Source organism: Triturus cristatus, chromosome 3_2 (assembly GCF_964204655.1).
Source record: "Triturus cristatus chromosome 3_2, aTriCri1.1, whole genome shotgun sequence".
Taxonomy (NCBI): Eukaryota; Metazoa; Chordata; class Amphibia; order Caudata; family Salamandridae; genus Triturus; species Triturus cristatus.
In genome coordinates, this window is record NC_140584.1 from 383,112,482 (window position 1) to 383,130,631 (window position 18,150).

Here is an 18,150-nt window from a genome sequence, read left to right on the forward strand (position 1 = left end):
TGTGCTGATACTTCTTGCTAATGATACACTCATGTCTCTATTCATTCCCAATGTTCAGATATGAATTTGCCTCATATGCCGCTTAGAGTCACAACCTAGAGTGTTAAAGGTTTGAAGAATCCTATTTAATGCCAACGAGTTTTGTCTCATTTATCTAGATTGTGCTGCCAGCTCGAGTTTGTTTAAGAAACGCATCTGACTAATTCTGATTTTCACAAAACTCAAAAAACAATGGGTGGTTCTTTACCAACATGAAAATGGTTTAGCCATTCTATGCCATAGCATTTTAAATGTTTCTCTCATTTCTGAGGAAAGTGATAAAGATGGTAGATGGGTTTTAGTATGACTCACTATTGATGATGTTACTTTTTTGATTTCTAATGTATATGGCTCCACAAACCCAGGCCCTATGTTTTTGTAAACATATTACACAATTGGTTACTCAAAGTTATTATGATAACTTTATTTTAGGTGGTGCCTGCTATTAAATTATGGACCTTTTCTTGATCGTCATTCACCCACTAGATTTCTCCCTCATAGAGCTCACAAAGCTTTTACGAATGCTATTTTGCATAACTCCCTCCCGTATTCCTTGAGATTAGCTCATCGTGCCCTTCAAGAAGATTCCTTTTACTCCGCTCCTCATAAAACACAGAATAGTAAATATTTTATCTTTCTTAGCAAGACCCTTATACAACATTTAGTTAATTCTGAGATAGGCTCAGTTTTAATTTCGGATCATGCTCTCTTGTCTACTGATTTAGATATGCATTGCACTCCCACATCTCGATCTCTTTGGAGAAATAATAATCACCTGCTCTCGAATGAAGTTTTTTATTTCTTTTTATGAGGAGTTTGTTGAGGAATCTTTTCAGATTAATTATACAGGTGAAACATCTTTTCATTTTGTTTCCGATGCATTTAAGGCTGCATCTAAAGCCTTTATTATTGCCTAGGTCTCTAACAAACAGAAAGCTACAGAGAAGGAATCAGTGGCCATTCTTAGCAAAATTAAGAGATTAGGGCATAAATATTTTACATCTAAGAATAACAAAACTGATCTTGGCAAGCTTGTATCAGCCACGATCCAATTTAATAAGTGCACTACAGATAATGAGTGTAGAACACTTTTGAAAATTAATGCTAGATGTTATAGGGGATGTAACAATAGGACTCGTACCCCCCAGGATGGCTTCCAGCCCAGCCCCCATCCAAACCCACAAATCAATGCTTGACGACCAGAGCTGTGGGTTAAAAAAGGCCATGTTTATTACAAATCATCACACAAACATGACAGTATATAAATCATACAATTTGATACGATATGGATTTATCAAATTCAATCGTTTAAAACACCATTTCTATTCAAGTTGCCCCTAGCTTCGTGCTCCATCCGCTAGTCGGGCAGAACTCAATTTATTCACCAGGAAAACGTTGTCTATTGCTCCAGCACTAAGGGGCCTTCTGGCTCGCTTCGCCCAACCAACTGAGAACCACGCAAGGCGCAACCCACCTGCGTCCTTGAGGGGTGAGCCCCTGTCATCTGGTCTAGGTCCGCCACCTGAGGGGCCCACCCCTCCACCACCAGGCTGCTCATCGGGGCTCGTAGGGACTACCCAGGGGCGGAAGCCCCATGCCCTATTTTTAAACTGGCGTCCTTGCCCCCAGCCGGTGTCCCATTCTCTCTGGGGTGAGCTTACTGTCTCTCCACGTCAGTGCTGACCTACGGGGTATGCCGGAGGAATCCCCTTATCAATGTAAAGGCAATTTATGTGGCCTCTTTACCGCCACACACTATTCCATATCCAACCCCTCCCCAAACTCTATCTTTAGGGACGGGTGGGTGGGAGATTCAAACGAGACCCCTACATCCCGGGGCCGGCACAGCAAGATAAGAGATTGCGAGGACACGGGCAAGTTGCCCTAAATAGGGGCGCCGCCTCCGGCCGGAAGTGACGTCATGACGTTGACCCGGAAGTTCTTCGTGTTGGGGGGCGTGCCTGGGTGCCCGGGGGGCCGAGTCCTAAGTGCGCGCTTCATTAAATTTCACGCTTGTCATAGGACTTGCACCCCACAGGATGGCTCCCAGCCCAGCCCCCATCCAAACCCACAAATCAATGCTTGACGACCAGAGCTGTGGGTTAAAAAAGGCCATGTTTATTACAAATCATCACACAAACATGACAGTATATAAATCATACAATTTGATACGATATGGATTTATCAAATTCAATCGTTCAAAACACCATTTATATTCAAGTTGCCCCTAGCTTCGTGCTCCATCCGCTAGTCGGGCAGAACTCAATTTATTCACCAGGAAAACGTTGTCTATTGCTCCAGCACTAAGGGGCCTTCTGGCTCGCTTCGCCCAACCAACTGAGAACCACGCAAGGCGCAACCCACCTGCGTCCTTGAGGGGTGAGCCCCTGTCATCTGGTCTAGGTCCGCCACCTGAGGGGCCCACCCCTCCACCACCAGGCTGCTCATCGGGGCTCGTAGGGAATACCCAGGGGCGGAAGCCCCATGCCCTATTTTTAAACTGACGCCCTTGCCCCCAGCCGGTGTCCCATTCTCTCTGGGGTGAGCTTACCGTCCCTCCACCTCAGTGCTGGCATACGGGGTATGCCGGAGGACTCCCCTTATCAATGTAAAGGCAATTTATGTGGCCTCTTTACCGCCACTAGGGGGACCAGGGCAGACCGCCCTTCACCCACCCCACCCCAAGCGACCTGTGACCTCTAGAGTTCTCGACAATCTTCAGGCCTGGAGCATGACTGATTCAAATGGCCTGATTCGTCAGTCCTGTTACCTCTGCAATGCGAGATAACCCACCCAGGGGACAGGAGTCCCACACGACGTCATTGCGCCCGCTGCCACTGCGTGTGTAGCACGTGCCCCACCGGTCCTGCTCACAGGCCAGCCCCCCAGGGTCTATACTACTCCTACCACACTACCTAACTCATGACCCTAGTCATATCTATCCTGCTGCGCATGTCGCGGCTCTAATTCTGAATCTTGTGACCAACCAAGGTGCACCCTCATCTGCGGGAAATAACCCTGCCAGCTCGATGTCCTAACTATGCGAGAGTCTGCCATGGTAATCGGTGAGTGTGCCTACTCCTGCGAACATACACCCCCCGCTACAAGCTCCTGCTATAAAATTCCGTCGGGGGGAGGTCCTGTCTACCCTAGCTAACCCAGTGCCCGAGCACATTCGCGCCTGAAACGAACATGCCACCTTGCGAGACATCACACACCCTAACCCCCCTAGGCCACTGCAGCCACAGATCCCACGCCGAACCGGACAGAGACAATGGGACTTCGACAAGCCACCATGAGAGTCAACGTGCGTTTGACCATTCACCTATGTTCCGGGCCCAGCACACACCGCTCCATAACCTTAAGCGGACTGCAGCTCCGACACCACACGTTGCACAACGCAGCAGACCCGTGAATCCACCACAACACCACAACGCTCTCAGCTCTCCCGCTCCCCCACCAGTGTAGACACATGTGAGCCCCCAAAGAAGCAGAAACCCCCAATCCCATCCATCGCTGGGCCATCGTAATTATACACAGACCGCGGGTAACCGGCGACCAAACCAACGCTCCATCCCCACGCGCCTTCAAAAACAAAATCACTGCACACCTCCAACGCTCAGATAATCACGGGCTCCCTCTACCTCATTGCTCAACCAACACACCACGGCTCCATCTCCTCTTCCTATACCGCGCCGCACCTCTGGCCATACTGGCAATCCACTGTCCTCAAGCGTCGGGACCCGCCATCATGCGCTTCCCCAGCTGCCGTCCATTAACCCCACACACGCCGGTCCTCCGACGACGCATAATTCGACGACCTGCATAAAAGATTCAAACAAGACCCCTACATCCCGGGGCCGGCGCAGCAAGATAAGAGAGGGCGAGGACACGGGCAAGTTGCCCTAAATAGGCCCTCGCCCCCTCGGGGCGCCGCCTCCGGCCGGAAGTGACGTCATGACGTTGACCCGGAAGTTCTTCGTGTTGGGGGGCGTGCCTGGGCGCCCGGGGGGCCGAGACCTAAGTGCGCGCTTCATTATATTTCGCGCTTGTCAAACCACGACTTTACTAGACAACTATCTTAAAAGTAGAAAAGAAAAATCCTCTATTGCCTACATTATCGATCAGTCAGGAATTACATTCTTTCATGACTCAGATATTGCTAGATATATTTTTTTTTTTTTTTTTTTTTTTGGTGGGTAAAAAAGCTTTATTGTGCAGAGAAAAAGAGTACAAGCACGGGCCTACAACCTCCTGGGCCGGCCGCTAGTATTCAGAGATGTTGAAGCAGTTCAAAAAACAATGACTGGCCCACAGGGGCTCCGCTAAATTACAGGAGATCAGACTGCACATAAGGGACGTCAGGATACACCCTTTTGTAAGAAAATTAAATAAAAAACCAAAAAGCAAGGCGAGAAACATTGAAAGGGCGTCTAACCACAGCAGAGGAACTCCACACCCGACCACCATAGGGTGGTCAATAAAAAAGGGGGTCTGAGAGGGAGGGGGGGGCCACGGGAAAACCAAACCTATACACAGATGAACAAATTAAGCAAGGAACCCTCAAGGATCAGGGGGACAAGGCAACCTCAGACGCATCCACCAGGGGGGGAGAACAGATAGTCCCTCGATACACATTCCACTGACCCCAGATTCTACCCCATGCTCCCGGTTTACCACGAGCCACATACACCGTCTTCTCCCTGAACATGCACCAGTCCATGTTCTCCTTCCAAACGGACACGGTGGGAGGCCGTTGGGAACCCCAAAGCTGCGCAATATCTCTCTTTGCAATCATGTTCCCAAGGGCCGCCCACCGAGCCCGGGCCGCATTATAGTCATTGGGCTCCCACACATTCAGAACACATCGGCGCACCTCCGGCAGCAGAGCGACCCCAGTGACTCGTTTCATAACATCATGCACCTGGCGCCAATATTCCGCCACCTCGCGGCACTCCCAGAGGATGTGGAGAAAAGTGGCACTGAGCCCGCAGCCACGCTTACAGAGCCCGTCGTCAGAAAACCCCATCGAGACCAAACGGGGACCCGTCACATAGACACGATGGAGAATCTTAAGCTGGACCAGACGGAGACGGGCCGGGATGGCAACCTCCTTAGGGGATGACAGCGCAGACTGCCAGTCCTCGTCATCCAACTCAACCCCATCCCCCGTCCACGCCTCCCGAAGACGCACCAAGAGATCAGCCCGATTATTTATTCGTTTTTTATAAATCAGAGAGATAGTACTGTCGGGCACGTGTCCGTCGAGTATACGGTCCTCGAGAGGCGAAGCAACAGGGACCGTGGTCCCCTCCCCAAAGACAGAGAGTAGGGCGTGCCGAACCTGGGCATAGCGGAAGAACTCCCTTTCACTAAGCTCGTACTCGCTCTGAAGCGCCGCGAAGGATTTAACCGCGCCTTTAACCCATAGGTCCCCCACTCTGCTAATGCCGATCGTATCCCAGTGCTCAAAGCCTTTCGTTGTCCAGAGGCTTCCCAAGCGCTCTGAGGCGAACAAAGGAGTAGCACACGTTAAACGCTCACTCCAGCCCACAGCTACATTCGCCGCCTTCCACACACGTACCGCAATCCTAGTAGGGCCCGTGAGGGTCCTCCCGGCAGATCGAGAGTAAAGCGCTCTGTTATAGTTACCGCCGGGAAGCAGGAATTTATCCATCTCATATGCCGGGTTCGAACCAGGAGCGTACGTAGCATGGTTAATGGCAGACAGCTGGGAGGCCCAATAGTACCTTCTAATGTCAGGAAGCGCGATGCCCCCGTCATACCAGGGAAGAGTCAGCTTTGCCAAAGCGATACGCGCCCGACCGTCCCAAACCAGTCTCCTCTGCAAACTCTCCACTTCCCTAAAGTAGGCCGCCGGAATGATATCGAAGGAGTTCTGGAGTGCGTAAAGAAATCTGGGGAGGGGCATCATTTTAAACAGTGCTGCGCGACCAAGTGGAGACAAGGGCAACTTACACCACCGAGCCGTATCCACCCTCAAACGCCGGAGGGGAGACAGGAGATTCTGCTCGTAGCGGACCGCCGGATCCAACGAAACGTACACCCCCAAGTATTTAAAGCCGGATTGAGATGTTTGAATCGGAAGCCGAGGCGGTAAGAGAGGAAGGCCACCGGAGATAGGATACACGCAAGATTTGGACCAGTTAATTATCAACCCCGAATTCCTCCCGAAGGAAGTAAGGACATCAAAAAGCACATTGAGCGACTTCCGCGGCGAGGTGAGGTACAAAAGAATGTCGTCCGTGTACAACGAGACCCGATCCTTGAAGCCCGGGGCCCACCGGATCCCTCTGATCGAGGGCTCCCAGCGGAGCCAGGCAGCGAGCGGTTCCAAGGTGAGAGCAAAGAGCAGAGGGGACAACGGACACCCCTGCCTAGTACCCCTCCCGAGAGCGAAGGGCCGAGAAACCCGCCCATTGACAACAACCTGAGCCATTGGTCCAGCATAGAGGAGCTTAACCCAACTAATAAATCCCTCCCCAAAGCCAAACTTCGCCAAGACGGCCCAAAGGAATGGCCACTCGATGGTATCAAAGGCCATCGTGGCGTCTAAGGAAACCAATATGGCCGGTTCAGAGAGGTACTCCGCCCTAGCGAGGACGCCATGTAGACGCCGCAAGTTGAGAGCGGTATTCCGATGAGGGATAAAGCCGCATTGATCCGGATGTATCAAATCACATATAACTCTCAGCAAGCGATTAGCGAGGACCTTGGCGAGGATTTTCGGTTCGGCATTTAGTAGGGAAATAGGCCTATATGAGGCACAGCGGTCTCGTGGCTTACCGTCCTTGGGAATCACAACTATAGTAGCCAGACGCTGGTCGTCGGGGAGGGAACCCCGCTCGAGCGACTCCAGAAACATACGACGGAGGAAGGGCGCGATTTTATCCGGGCGTAGTTTATACAGTTCAATCGGCAGTCCGTTGGGGCCCATAGCCTTGCCCGAGCGAAGGGAACGAATCGCGGTAGCAATCTCGTCGACAGACAGTGAGGCCTCCATCTGCTCACGGTCCTCGACGGATAAGCCGGGCAAGGCAATATCCCGCAGCAAGAGACGAGAGTCATCCTCATCTCTATCAGACACCGGGGAGTACACCGCCCGGAGGTGGTCCGCAAAACACTCCACAATCTCACCAGGGTCAGTCACACACACTCCATCCAAACTCCGAAGCTCCGGGACCACACGATTCACTCTCTCCTTCTTATCCAACCAAGCAATCAGTTTACCCGCCTTGTCCCCGGCATCATACAACCTACCCTGCTGCTCCCTATACATGGTCTTGGCAGCGTCCATAACAAGAGACTTATATTCAAACTGCTTCAAGCTGAGGGCATGAAGCCCATCCTGAGTGACACCCGTCTCCAAAGCTGCCTCCAGCCCCGATATTTCGATCTCCAGCTTCACCACCGCCTCATTCTTGACCTTCTTAGCCTCCATTATCTGGGATAGGGCATGCCCGCGGAGCACTGCTTTGAAGGCTTCCCACAGGGACACTGAGGACAACACCGACCCCTCATTCTCGAGAAAATACTGATCAATCGACTTAACCAGGCTATCACGAATCTTGGGGTCTCGTAAGTACCAAGGGTTAATAGGGGCGATCCGCCCAGCGGACCGCGTCCCGGTGTCGAAAAGCAACCACAGTGGGGAATGATCAGAGATACCCCGGGCCAGGTGCTTAACCTCTCGAATCCAGGCAGTCTGGGCCGCGGGCATAAGAAAATAATCCAATCTGGAGAGACTCCCATGGGCCCCAGAGTGAAACGTGTACTGACACTGTGTCGGATGCATTAACCTCCAACAATCTACCAGACCGAAGGTATCCAAGAGCCCGCCGAGCCACGCCTGGGCAGCAGGGAGGGCCCTGGGCGGGTGGCGATCCAGATCACCCGAAACAACCGAATTAAAATCCCCACCCATAAGCAAAAGACTGTCAGGAAGCTCAAGCAGCATACGACCCAAGTCTGAGAAAGTGGAGTTCTGGAGGCCCGGGGGAACATAAACCGAAACCAAGGAAAGGGACTGTCCCTCCCACCTCCCAGTCAGGGCCGCATAGCGCCCTCTATTGTCTAGGACAACCCTGGTGATCTCTAGCGGAAGTGAAGATCGTAGGAGAATGCCCACCCCTCTAGAGCCGGTGGTGAAACCGGAATGGGCCACAAGTCGGTAGCCCCCCCTGTTCATGGCATGACAAACATTACCAACCAAATGCGTCTCCTGTAAGAATACCACATCAGGAGTCAAACGACGCAAATATTGCAGCACAACCCCCCGTTTGATACGATCCCCCAATCCGTTGACGTTCCAAGACATCAATCTCAACCCGTCCCCCCCCATCCCCCCCAGTAGATCAAGGGTCCCCCAGCAAATAGCGCGACACCTGAAACTGAAACAGAGCCAATACCTCGCCTTGAAAACAAAAAACACAAATCCAAACAACCCCTCCCACCCACCAACCCCCCCCCAAATTCAACTCCCCCCACCCTGCACCCCTGCAGTCCAAAAAACCACCCCAACTTGCAGTGTGCCTGTCGCCCTACAAACCCCATTCTATGAAAAGACCCCGGAGGAGGAGAGGGACCCGTCCCTGCCCGCCCCCAACACAGATCATAATTAAACAAAATGTACAAAAGAAGTAGAACCCCGCCGAACAAAACAAAATGTCAAAGTCAAGGACCAAAAGTCACTCCAAAGGAGGCCCGCCACCCTCGGTACCACCAGAAGACCCAGGCCGGTCACCCCGGTCCGGCAGAGAATCCAACCAGTCACTCACAGTCGCAGGACAGTCAAAAAAGGTAGTCCGGTCTTCGTATTCCACTCGGAGCCTAGCAGGAAAAAGCATGGAGTACTTAAAACCCAGGTCCCGGAGACGGCGCTTCACCCCCTGGAAGCCCATCCGCTGTTTCTAGACAAGTTGGGTGAAGTCCGGGAAAAAGTTAACGGATGAGTTCTCATATCGGACCGGGCCATGTACCCGTGAGGCCTGCAGAATCGCATCTCGGTCTCTGTAGTGAAAAAGTTTTGCAACAATAGGCCTCGGGGGAGCTCCCGGTCGCGGCCTACCGCCTGGGACTCGATGGGCCCGCTCCACGGCAAAGAACTTACTCAGGCCAGCGGGGGCAAGCTGGTTGAGGATGAGATCTTCAACCATAAGATCAACCGGGCGATTGTCGAAGGTCTCTGGAACACCTATGACGCGGATGTTATTGCGTCGAGCCCGTCCCTCGAAGTCCTCCAGCCGCCGGGCCATCAGGTTGTTGGCCGACTTGAGGTCGCCAAGAGCAGTCTGCAGGTCCGACACATCCGTACCAAGGGTGGACGTCCGCAAATCCAGCGATTGAACCCTCTCATTGGTCTTAGAGAGATCCGCCCGAATTAGCGTAACATCAATGGCCACCGTGTCGATTTTACGGGCCAAGGCCTCGTACTGCTTAGCGATGGTCTCCTTGATGCCGTTAATGGCGCCCATGATGTCCTGAAATGACAAATCCGGAGGGACGGACGAAACACCACCAGCATCATCCGTGAGAACACTGGCCGTCCCAGGGGACCCTTTACCCTGAGTGTAGCGGTCCATGTTGTTAGTTTGGACCGGTCCCCCACGTAGGGATGTCTTGGTCTTACGCCTCTCGGGATCCCCCCTGCCACCCATGTTGAACCACGCTCACCGAAGGGGACCACCGAGCGAGCGTCGAAGGGGCACAGGCGAAGCAGACACGAGCCGTACCAGAGACCGCAATGTGGCGGTGCGAGAGGATCAAAGTCAATGGGCACACTGGTATCAGACGGAGGCAAAGGCACCAAGCGAAGGCCGAGTGAAAACCCAGCCGCACAAAGCAACTCCACGGTCCAGCCACTCAGAGATCCAAAAGTGAAACCGAAAGTGATGGGACGGCCGCTGGCACAGCCCCGATGCCGTTGTTGTTCAACTATGCCCCGGCTCCACAGTTCACCTTCGCACCGGGCACAGCCATCAGTTGGGCCTCAAAAGTTCAAACCACCATAGATCAGATCTCCCAGGTCCGATTTGGTTTCTGAAAAGAGTTTAGGGTTCAGCCAACGTTCATCTTCCAGAATCCGTCAACCAAGTCAGGATAAAGTCAGGATAAGTTCCGAGGAGCAGCGAGGGTCCGGGGAGCCCTGTGCTCACGCGACCATCATGGATGCGCGCTAGGCTCCTCCGCTAGATATTTTGTTGATTATAATCAAACACTGTATACACCTGAAGCCACGCCATCTGAGGATTCCATTTCCTCATTCTTTTCTCACTCCTAATGTGCATACCCTCACCTGTTGATTTGTCCCTTCTTGAGGTTTTGCTACGAGATTATGACTTTCTGCTATTAAACGCATTCCGCTAGGGAACGAATGGGTTCATGGGGGAATCGTTCCACTAATTTTCCAAAATACTTTTCCCTAAATTATTTAAGTTAATTTCTCATTTCCTCTCATTGAACAGAGCATTGGGTTCATTTACAGAGTCTATGATTTGTCTTGTTCACAAAAGAGACAGAGATCTTTTTGTATGCAAGATTATCATCCCATATCACTTAGTAATACAAATTGTAAACTTTTCATTAAAGCGCTGGCCTTATGCCTTAATGATTTTACGACAGATCAAATTGATATGGAGCAATCAGGTTTTGTCCAAAATAGTAACATTACAGACAAATCATGAGTCTTAGTAAAGCAGCCAACCTTAACCTTTCCCTGGCAGCTGTGGCTTTAGATGCCAAAAAAGCATTTGCTCGGGTAGAGTGGAGTTATTTAATGTACACTCTCCATTAGCATGGGTGTTGCCCTCAATTTCTGCAATTAATCTTCTTTTTTTTTAAATCTTTTTATTGTTTTTGAAAAAATAACAAGGTCACACAAGACAGATCGTTTCACCCTAACATCAGGGGCGCCACAGCACCGGCAACATACAGAGACAGCAGCAAGACTAGACTTATATACTTGAGTTCGGACAACAGCCTAGGTTCCGTCCGCGATCTCCAGGCCGGACAGGCGAGCCTGCGGAGGCTCAACTATGTCCCCTCTGTAGGTGTTCCAGAGCGACCACACCTCCCCCCACTTTCTGGGGCACCCTCGTGCCGTATATACCAACTTCTCCTGCAGCATACACCAGTCCATATCTTTTTGCCAGTCCAGTTTCGGCAGAGTCGATGCACCCCACAGACGGGCTATGTTTCTTTTTGCCACCATTTGCCCAAGCGTGACCCAAAGTCTCCCTCGTTGGGACAAGTCCGTGGGTTCCCAAATATTAAGCAGACACCTCTTAGCCTCTGTGCGAAGGTCAGTCTCCCACACCTCACTCATGCAGGACACAACTCGCCTCCAGTACCGCTGCACCTCTGGGCATTCCCACAAGATATGGAAGAAGGAGCCAATCTCCCCACACCCCCGCCGGCACAGTCCCTCCCCCCCCCCATCGCCTGTAGCCTGGTGCAAGAAACATATACTCTGTGCAATATTTTAAGATGCACCAGTCGGAGTCTAGCAGATATCACCACCTCCCTTGGAGACGCCAGAGCGGTGACCCACTCCTCGTCGTCAATCTCAAGTCCATCTGCCACCCACTTCTCTTTCAGGGAGTCGAGGGGATCAGGGGGGTTGTTGATCAGTTTTTTGTATGTGAGCGAAATAGCATGCTCCGGCATGTGCCCATCCAGCAACCTGTCCTCAAGCAGGGAGGCCCGCGGGGGCCGAGTCCCCGGGGGGATGTTAGCTTGGAGGGAGTGTCGGACCTGTAGGTATCTAAAATATTCCGTAAGCGCCATGTCATAAGTCCCCTGGAGGTAAGCAAAGGATCTGACCCCTCCGGCCCCCAAAGGTTCCCCACCCGGGAGATCCCGATAAGATCCCAGCTACGGAACCCTTTTGTGTGTCGCAGGCTACCCAATCTCTCCGATGCCCACAGGGGTGTGGCCAGGGTCAATGTGTTGGACCAGCCCAATGTACGGTGCGCGGCGTGCCATATTTGCACCGAGTGCTTCGCCAGCCCCGTGAGGTGAAGCCTGCCCGGTCTGGAGTACAGAGCAACCTCATAATTCCCCCGCGGGAGCAACCATCTATCCATCCCGTAACCCGGGTCATTCCCGTCACAGTACGTCCCTTGATTGATCGCCGAGAGGTGAGCAGCCCAATAGTACTTGCGGATATCCGGGAGGGCTATCCCCCCGTCGTACCACCCCAGAGTGAGTTTTTGCAGCGCTATTCTAGGTGCGCCCGACCACAGGAGGGTCCGCTGCGCTGCCTCCACAGCTGCAAAGTAGGAGGCAGGCACCAAATCTGGATGGTTTTGGAGAGCATATAGAAATCTAGGGAGTGCCATCATTTTAAAGAGGGCCGCACGGCCCAGCAGTGACAACGGCAGCTGCTGCCACGAGGTTGAGTCATGCTGGAGCCGTTGCAGCGGCGGCAAGAGATTCTTTTCAAACCTGAGATTCTTATCCAGTGTGACAAACACTCCGAGGTATCTGAAGCCTTCCTCCGCCACAGCAAGCGGACAGCTGTCGGGAAGCCTGGGAGGGCCGCCATGGAGGACATAGAGGACGGATTTAGCCCAGTTGATGCAGAATCCCGAGTTCTTCCGAAAACTGACAAAGATATCCATCGCCGCCAGTATAGATCTCTGTGGTTGGGAGAGGTAAAGGAGGATATCGTCGGCATAAAGCGATATTTTGTCCTCCTAACCGTCCGTCCACCGCAGCCCTGTGAGGCAGCTGTCCTGCCGGATCCACGACGCCAGCGGCTCAAGAGAGAGCACAAACAGGAGAGGGGAGAGCGGGCATCCCTGTCTGGTGCCCCTCTCCAGACCAAACACCTCAGACACCTTGCCGTTGACCACCACCTGGGCCAAGGGCTCCGAATACAGGAGGCGGACCCAAGCCATGAAGCGCGTAGCAAAGCCCGTTTTGCGGAGTACTGCCATAATGTAGGGCCATTCGAGGGTGTCGAATGCCATGGTGGCGTCAAGCGACACCACCACCGCGTCTTCCTGAATCGTGTGGCACCTCCCCAATACACCGTGCAGGCGGCGGATGTTTAGCGCCGCGTTACGATGGGGCATGAAGCCGGATTGGTCCGGATGGACCAGCGTGGGGAGGACTGAGTGGAGCCTGTTAGCAAGAGTCTTAGCAAGTATTTTCGGCTCTGCGTTCAGCAGAGAGATCGGCCTATACGAGGAGGAGGCATCTCTTGGTTTCCCTTCTTTTGGTATGGCCACTATAGTGGCCAGGCGCTGATCGCGCGGCAGTCTCCCCACCTCTGAGCTTTCCTCGAACATACGGAGGAGATGCACACCAAGGACGTCAGGCTTCAACTTGTAGAGCTCGATAGGCAGACCATTGGGGCCTAGAGCTTTCCCCGGGCGAAGGTCCACGATCGCACGCTCCAATTCGGTCGCGGCGAGGGTGGCCTCCAGGGCATCACGGTCGGCCTCCGACAAGCAGGGCATGCGAATATCTGCCAGCAAGTCGTCAGAGTCCTCCTCCGGGTGGTCCGACCCCCTACTGTATACCCCCAGCGAATTCCGCAACAATCTCTCTGGGCTCCGTTACCGTGTCTCCCGACGGCGTCCTGACCTCCGGCACCACTGTCGTGGCCCGCTGTTTTTTTTCCAGCCAGGCGATAAGTTTGCCTGCCTTGTCTCCCTGGTCATATATCCTGCCCACCCTGTCCTTAATGGCAGTCTGGGCAGCGTGCGTGACCAGCTCTCTATACTCTGCGGTTTTAAGGCGCAGCCGATGTTGCACACCCGGCTCCGTATCCTCACAAGTGGCCTCTTCAAGTGCTCTTAGGTCCGCCTCAACCGAGGCGACCTGCGCCATTCGTTCCTTACGGCTGCCGGCGATGGCCGAAAGGGCCTCCCCCGTAGCACCGCGTTGAAAGCCTCCCACAGGGCGACCGAGGAGCTCGTCGATCCGACGTTAGGCTCGAAGTAGCGCTTAATGGAGCTAGACAGCTTTTTCCGCATGTCCTCACTCCTGAGACGCCAAGCGGGTATGGGGAAAACACATCCCTCCCGGCCACCCCCTAGCGCGAACTGTATGTATACTGGCGAGTGATCAGAAATGCCACACGCACGGAGGGAGGCCTCCCGGTTGGTCATGTCTGGCTGTATGGAAGTTAAGACGTAGTCCAGATGTGAAAAAGAGCGATGTGGACCAGAGTGGAAGGTGAAGTGCCTACTCGTGGGGTGCATCAGCCGCCAGGCGTCCGTGAACCCGAAAGCTTCGAGGAAATTCGCCAAACACCTTTCCCCCGAGAGCGTTTCCCTGGGTGGATGCCTGTCAAGGGTGCCGGAGGCCACAGCATTAAAGTCATCCCCCGATGAACAACTTTCCGTCAGGGAGGGAGAGCAAGAGTCTACCCAAGTCTACGTACGCCTGAGTCTGAAGGCCGGGGGGGATATATGTAGAAATGAAGTTAACCCGGCGACCCGCCCACCTCCCCGACAGGCCCGCAAATCGGCCCAGTGGGTCTGTCTCCGTGTGGTCGATGTGGAGGGGCAGGGAACGGCAAAACAGGATCCCCACTCCCCTAGAACCAGAGGTGAAGCCGGAGTGCACCGCTAGAGTATATCCCCATCTATTGAGGGCCTGACATGTATTCCCCATCAAGTGCGTTTCCTGCAAGAACACTACATCCGGGAGGTGGCGTTTAATAAACTGCAGGACAATGGTACGTTTGAGCCCATCCCCCAGCCCGTTGACATTCCAGCTGAGGACCCTAAGGCTGTCCCCCCCACAACTAGCCATAGTCCTTACTGTAGAACCCCGCTTGTCTCCGAGAACCGGCGCTGCCCGCCACCCCTTGCCGACCATCAGTGTGTGACCATACCAACCGTCCAACGTCCCCCCCTCCCACTCACCCCCCCAACAAACCACAGCGATGCATATCACAATTAGGGCCAGTTCAAGTGGACCCGCACCCGTCATTCGTAACAACCCTACGACATCCACTGTAACATCCCCCCAAACAAACCCCCCCACCCTGCCCCCTGCTCCGCAGGTTTTAAACTACCCACTGCCCCAATTAGCAGAGCGCCTGTCGCCCAACCCATCCCGGAGAGAGTAACCACCCTCCCCCGGAAAAACTCTGTTAGGGAGAACTGAGGCCGGCTCCAACTTCAGCCGCCGCCACCACTGTGCTACCCCAAACTATTGTCCCCTCAAGTGTGCGAGGCAATCAGGGGACCATCTCGAGCAATTAATCTTCTTCCTGTATTCCTCCCTATGCTCTTCTGTTTTGGTCAATGGTTTTCAGTCTTCCTACTTTCCCATTCATAGGGCCATGTAGCAGGGATGCTCTCTAGGGGCCATGGTTTTAATGCTTGCCCTCAAGCCTTTTCTCTATAAGTTGAAACACTCAGATGCCATTTCTGGCTTTCAGCTGAATAAGATCCATGTTAAATTAATGGCATAAGTGGGTGATATTCTTTTTTATATCTCAAAGCCCGAAATATCACTTCCTACATTTTTCTAAGTCCTTTATGAATATTCAGAAGTCTCAGGCTATAAACGTAACATTGAAAAATCTGAAGTGATGCCTTTGATTAAGTTCTGTCTCAAACATATTTTGTTGGAATGGGTCTTGCTTGTAATCCTGATAAGATCAAGTGCTTAGGTATAGTTCACAGCAAAACCCTTAGAGATACCCTGCACTTTAATATGGACATCCTTCTGGCCATCTTTTCTAAGCTGACGCAGGGTTGGCCCCCCTCTATTTCTGACTTGGTGGGGATGCTAGGACAGTATTAAGATGATGCTACTTCCTATCATCAATTTTTACATATTGATGCTACCTATCAAAATTCCTGTAAAGTACTTTACAGCTATTTATAGACTGAAATGGTAAATCTCCTCATATTTCCTTACATTGTCTAAAATCAACTAAATCAGTTGGTGGAGTTAACTTTCCCAATGTGTATTCTTATCATAAAGCTTTCAGTATCAAACAATGTCAAAATAGCTTTCTTGCCCTTTCAGACTGCCCACCCAAACTATGGTTTTTCCTGGAGTTACACCTTATTCTCCCCTTTTGTCATTTCCATATTATTCACATCTTCACATCTTCCACCTCCCTAAACACTGGGGGCCTCATTTATGAGGTTTTGTCACAGGGAAGCGCCTAAGACCTTCTTGCTGCGCTGCCTTACGGCAAAAGATAAGGGCAGGAATGCGCCAAACCTATTAGATATGGCGCATTCCTGTCCTTTTCCCCTGCGCTGGTGCACAATGGGCTTCCATGTGCCAATGCAGGCACCTTTGATCCATGGTGCAACAGTACCTGTGTTGCGGGGATGATTATTTTTGTGCAGAAAGGGAAACCTTACTGCACAAAAATAATCACAAGAGGCTTTTTCATCTTTCTAAGTGTGCTGCATAATGCAGAACACATAGAAAAAGAAAAAACGAGGAGAAACAAAGTTATTGCTCCTCCTTGTGCCTCCCTTACGCCTCCCCTGGGGAGGCACACCTTTTGGGCTTTGGCACAGATTTACGACCTCTCATAAATCTGGGGCAGTGTCAAAAAGCGACCCATTGCACACCCCTTTAATGCAGAAAACTGTGTTAAAGGGAACAATATTTGTGAGGCAACATTAAGCCAAAAAGAGTGGCTTAGTGCTGCCTTGTAAATATGCAGCTGGCTCTTGCACCATGGAATATCACAAAAAGAGACATTACGGCGACGCGAGGGGCCTCATAAATTAGGCTCTTGGTACCTGCATTCATATCTTATTCTTGTATTCTCTTCAAGCCTTACTTGGTTGCCCTTCTTTCTTTAGCTGACGAGCTTCTCCACAGTCCTCTTTGATATAATAAATGTCTTTTTGTTAATGGTAAACCACTATTTTGGCGGACTTGGCTAAAGAAATGTATATTTACTGTTTCTCCATTTGTCCAACACAATAATTCCATTATTCTCTTTCACCTCTTTCCTCTTCCTTTAATCTCCCTTCGAAGTCATTCCAACAATATCAAATTTTAGTGTCTCTTTTGGCCCCATATTGCAGTCACACCCTACCTCTTCTGATCGAGGTTCTTACTCGCAATCCCCTCTCAGCCGAATACTTCAATCCTCCAAGGCCTCAGTATTATACAGAACTTTGCTCTCCCTGCCTTTAGATAGGCCAAAATCGAAATTAGAACTTTTACGGGAATCCGACTTACACTCTAGTTGGCCTTCCACACTCTGGCAGAATATATGGGAGAAATTTCACAGTACAGTTGGTCCTACCAACCTCACTCAAACATTTTATTATTTTTATAATAGGTTATACAGTGCACCTGCATTTTTGTTCAAGTGTAAAATGCTTCAAGCTGACTCTTACTGACAGTGAACTCTAATTCAGGTTCTTACCTTCATATGTTCTTCCTATGCCCTAAATTGTTATTATTTTGTGAACAGTTGTGGACAAGGATAGTACATATTATTGAAGTTCACTGTCCATTCTCTAGTAATGTTTTATTTTTAGGCGGCTTAAGTTGTATATAGCCTATGAATAAATCAATCTGTAAGCTTGTTGATCTACTTATTGCTATTGCATTGCAGGTTATCACTGCTAATTGGAAATCTGTAGCGAATATCACCCTACAACAGTGTAATAATTTAGTTTGTCATAATCACAGTTTAGATCACTATTATCTACACTCTTCATCTTTGTTGGCAGGAGTGATGTAATTTGGGAACCTTTGACTAAATACTTGTCTATGCATGCTCGTGCTCCAATTTAATTACATATTGCTTTTCTTTTCGGATTTCGGATTGTTAGTTGATGATTTATCTTTATATAACTAAATATGTTCTTACCTAGTACATAATGTATTATTTATTTACATGATTTTATGGTGCTATTTCTACAATTTTATAGTATTCATACTTAATTTCTCTCTTCTTTTATCATTTCTTTCCATTTTTCCATCTTTCTCTATTTCTGTTATTTTTCCCACTTTCCTATATCACTCTATATTTAATCCGGTCACCAATATAATGAAGTTAATAGTTTATCTGATAGTGGTTTGACTTTCGTCTCTGATGTTTGCAATGTTATTTCAAGGTTCTGCACCCATCATTGTGTC